This window comes from Ailuropoda melanoleuca, chromosome 13 (assembly GCF_002007445.2).
Source record: "Ailuropoda melanoleuca isolate Jingjing chromosome 13, ASM200744v2, whole genome shotgun sequence".
Lineage (NCBI taxonomy): Eukaryota > Metazoa > Chordata > Mammalia > Carnivora > Ursidae > Ailuropoda > Ailuropoda melanoleuca.
This window is the reverse complement of record NC_048230.1, coordinates 34270267-34275098: the sequence shown is the minus strand read 5'-3', so window position 1 is coordinate 34275098 and position 4832 is coordinate 34270267. Positions and strand designations below refer to the sequence as shown.

Genomic DNA, 4832 nt, shown 5'->3' with positions numbered 1-4832 from the left:
ACCTTCCCCTTCTGGTACTGTCCTAGCTTCTCCACTTCGCGGCCAACTGGAAGTATTGTGAACACATTTGCATGGCCTCGTGCCAAAATTATTCCAGAAACTCCTGACCCCCACTCACAGGGACTCTGTAAATATAATCGAGGCATCTATGCCTTTTTGGGGAACGGAGGTGGTGAATTCTGTTTCTTCTCTTTCCCCCAGACAAGGAAATGTAGGCACCAGGGAGGTTTTCCAGACCTGAAGCCATGGGGTCAGGGACTGGGAGCCTGGGGAGTTCACCCAAGCCGCCGAGAACCTTCCAGGTCCTCCCTGAGCCCTCTGAGTCACGGCTGTCTCCCCTCCTTGCCCGACGCACCCACAGCACCTGGCTAATTAATACCGCACCCCAGTGGCTGTGCCCTCAGGACCTCGGGAGGGACGGGGGGTTGGCACCATCCACATGCTCTCGTCTCCCCACCTGCCAGGAAGCAAAGGAGGATCCCAGCTCCCGTTGAGCGCCACGCCCCAGGCCACACCTGCCTGAGCCCTGGACAGACAGAACACGGCACCTCTCCCTAATGCCTCGAAGGCACCTTGGCTGGGGCTCCGTTTGTACCCCGAGGCCGCAGACAAACTACAGAGGAATTCTGAGGTCCCATGGGTGACCCTTGACCTCGAAGATGTGCCAGAGCTTGTCCCCCGGCGGTGTCTAATGCAACAGATGACCTAGCTGTCCTTCCCTCGCTCATGGGATGTTCCAAGGACTTCGCTCTGGCTTGCGGAGCCGCCTGTTTCTACTTACCCGCTGCCACTGTATTTTTGAAAACTTATTCTCTTGATCTCCAGTCTTTATAAATAGTAACAATAATAATTTTAAAAAGCAGCCATTCTTTGATGCCTTCTCTGTGGCTGGATATTACTACACTTCATTCTTACGGCACAATGAAGCTAGGTGTCAGTATCCCCGTTTTCCACGATAGGTAAACTGAGGCTCAGAGGGCTTAAGCTACTTTTTTTTTTTAAGGCATGCCCTGTTCTCAGTGTTCTCGTTTGCAAATTGGGGATGAGACTATGAATCCCACACAGTGCTCCTAGGCTCACAGGAGGCACTGTTGAGTATAGCCCAATCCTCAAAGTCACTCACTCTGCAGGTAAGAGGCAGGACCAGGTCTCCGTGACACACAACTCTGGGTCCTTTTCTGTCGTTGCACTGCTGATGAGCTGCTGGTCTGCTTCCCTGTGCTTATGAGTGTCTGAGTTCTGTGACAAGCTCATCTCATTCCCGCCGGGGGAGAACTTCCCCATCGTCCGTATTGTCACCCAAAACAGGCCTCGCGTTTTGCTTTTGTGTTTATTGTTTATTTGGGCAAGTCAAGGAAGTGTTCACGCTGGAGATGGGGGCATTGGAGATGGTGCTTGTAGGAGTTCTGCGGCGGAAGGTTTCCGGCCCAGTGGGCTGAAAGTGTGGGAAGCGTCAAAGGAAGAGATGTAAGGTTAGCCAATAAGCGACCAACCAACCAAACCAATCACTGAGTCTGGAAATGAAGTGAGGGTTTAATTAGGCATTGAGAAATAAAGGTTCTTGAGAAAGGCACTCATCAGATCGTCCACGTATAAGAGGGGATTTGGAAAGTGGTTTTGGAGGTGCCTGGGTGGCTCAGTTGTTAAGCGTCTGCCTTCGGCTCAGGGCGTGATCCTGGTGTTCTGGGATCGAGCCCCACATCAGGCTCCTCTGCTGGAAGCCTACTTCTTCCTCTCCCCCTCCTCTTGCTTGTGTTCCCTCTCTCGCTGGCTGGGTCTCTCTGTCAAATAAATAAATAAAATCTTTAAAAAAAAAAAAAGGGAAAGTAGTTTTGTTTACAGTAAAAAAAAAAAAAAAGTCCCTAAAAACTATGGGCATGGGGAATGAATTCCAGAGTCCTGATTGGAACCTGGGGGTTAGGTGGCCAGGCTCTATCCCTCCATAGTGTGTGTGGCAACGTAGAGGGGACCTGACCCCACCTCCCAAAGCCAAAGCAAGCGTGCAACACATATGAGCGGGATCTGCAGCTTTCAAGGGCAAGCAGTGGAAACCCCCCCCCCAAACCAGCCAGAGGAAGGGGACTTGTTCCAGCCCGATGATCGCGAAGTCCAAACATGGCGGCTGCACCCAGGCACTCAAACAAGATATATATACACATACACATACCTTTTTAGCAACATAGTGGTATTTTTAAAAATATTTTATTTAATTGTTTGAGAGAGAGAGAGAACCCAAGCAGAGAGCAGGGACAGAGGGAGTGGGGGAAGCCGACTCCCTGCTGAGCAGAGAGCCTAACATGGGACTTGATCCCAGGACCCTGAGATCATGACCTGAGCCGAAGGCAGATGTTTAACCGACGGAGCCACCCAGGCGCCCCCAACATGGTGCTATTTACTGTTGTTGCCATATTGAGCTGCTCTTTTAGAAAACTTTTTTTTTTTTTTAAGTATAGCAAACAAGAAAGAAAGCAGGTAAATTCTCTCTGTGTTCACCACTTTTACTTGCACGCAGACAACCACCATCAGAGCACGGCCAGTGGTGTGCTGCAAACCCAGCTCTCCTTTCGGGAGGAAAAAACCCCACAAAAACCTGATATGTCACACCTGCCAATTGCCATGGTGTCCGATCTCCCCCCACCGCCAATTCTAAGCTACCCGTCCAAGCCAGCTCCCGCCCACCCTGCTGGCTGTCCCCAAGGAATCAAGGGCACACGAAGTTTCTGACCAGAAATAAATTAGTCTTGACAGCTCTTAACCATTAAGAGAAGAAGAGGAAAAGGAAGTAGGAAGGGTACCTGATACTCTTTCTTTCCCCTCCCCCCCCCAAGGTTGTCATGCTGGCTCCAGCAAGGGTAGAGGAGCGAGCCAAAGGCCCCTGTGTCCCCACCTGGAGACAAAGGTGAATGCTTTAAAGAGCAATTTGTCCTCGTCCAGAAGTGACACTCAATTTGCCACATGTGGTTTTTTTCCTGTGGCTGCTGTATCCCCGAGCGCTGCTGCAGCTGGAAATCATCAGCTCCACTTAAGAGAGCCCCACCCCCACCCCACCCCTTCTGCCAAAAGCCAGCTCAGCCGGAATGTCTCTTTTTTTCCTCCTAACTCGCTTTGGGCGCTGCTGTAGTTCAGGGTGACTGGCTTAGCTCGGGACTGTGCCGTCTTTCCACCAGACTCCCAAGAGAAGTTAGCAGTCACTGAGATTTAGCCTCAAAGTAGGCTGGGGAATGAGAGCCTCGTCCGACTCGTTGTTAAAATAAAAATAAATGTTAATAACGTTAAGGAAAAGTTGGCGGGAGCCCTACAGACCTGGTCAACAGTTTGTCCTTTCCCCCGATTTTCATAAAAGCAGTTCAACATGTGTCGTTTTAAAGAATGATACCAATAGCTCGACTCTTCCCGCACCCCAAGCTGGATGGCTGCCAGGGCTCGCTGACTTGGAGGGAGGTCTCAGCCATATTTCTCTCTGCTCTTGGAGACCAAAGTCTTAAAACAACAGAGAGTTCCCTTGCCTTGGTCGTCTCCTCCGTGCATGGACTTTCCCAGAGCTATGCATGTCTTAATGTGTCCCTCCATTGACTCAGATCACATCTGCACCAGCGTTCACAGCAGAGGGCACTAAACACGAATGGGTGGCTATTTTGTTGTTGTTACAGGTACAACTGACAAAAGCTGTATGTTTGTAAAATGTACAATGTAATATTTTGATATACATAATATTTTGATACATTGTGAAATAATTCACCACCATCAGGCTACTTAATGAATCCATCACCTTACACAGTGAACTGTGTGTAGGGAGAACACTGAACACCTACTCTCTCCGCACAGTTCAAGCATACAACACCGTATTGTTCACTATAGTGACACTACCGTATATGAGATCTCGAGAAAGTTTTCATCCTGCGTAACTGAAACTTTGTATCCTTTGACCAACGGCTCCGCATTTCCCCCTCTGCTCAGCTCCTGGCAGCCACCATTCTACTTTCTGCTGCTATGAGCTGGACTATTTTAGATTCCATATGCAAGTGAGATCACGCAGTACCTGTCTTTCTGTGTCTGGCTTATTTCACTTGGCATAATGTCCTCCAGGTTCATTCACGATGTTGCAAATGGCAGGATTCTCTTCTTTGTGAAGGCTGAATACTATTCCATCGTATGTATACCACATTGTCTTTATCCACTCATCCGCTGGCAGACACGTAAGTCCCTTCCGTGTCCATTGTGAATAATACTGCGATGAACGTGGGAGAGCAGGTATCTCTTCAAGATACTGGTTTCGTTTCTTTTGTGTGTCGATACAGGATGTTTTTAGATTTAAGTCAATGTGTTTTGAAAAGAAGATTCTACACTCTGACCAAAATTTGGATTTCTAGCTTCTCTTGAAAACACAGAATAAATGACTTCCCAGGAAATGTGAGTTTCAGGACAACATAGACTTTGTTTTGTACACAGCCCTAGCTCTAGGATGTTGATCAGTGTCTAACAGTCAACAAATGCTTGAAGAATGAATAAATGAATGAGCAATGATGAGGCATGACTGCTGTTAGCTGAGACTTACCAGCAGCTGTCCCCTTTAGATGGGGAGTATGCTCTCCCTCGCATGTCAAGTAAGTGTTCTCTACAGATGAGCCCAGGGCGGAAAAATAGGCTCATCTTTTTATGGACTGAATATTTATGCATCCTCCCTCTCCCCCCTCCCACCACCAAATTCATATGTCAAAACCCAAACCTCCAATGGGATGGTATTTGGAGGTGGGGTCTTTGGAAAATAATTAGTTTAGAGGCGGTCATGAGGGTAGGGATCCATGATGGGATTACTATCCTTTTTTTTTTTT

The 4832-nt window shown here is 48.4% G+C and overlaps 1 protein-coding gene across 1 annotated transcript in view; it reads left to right on the top strand.

The window, feature by feature from the left end:
* FAM20A (FAM20A golgi associated secretory pathway pseudokinase) overlaps window positions 1–4832 on the top strand; it is an 18972-nt gene that overhangs the window by 767 nt on the left and 13373 nt on the right. The gene's annotated exons all lie outside the window — the stretch shown is intronic.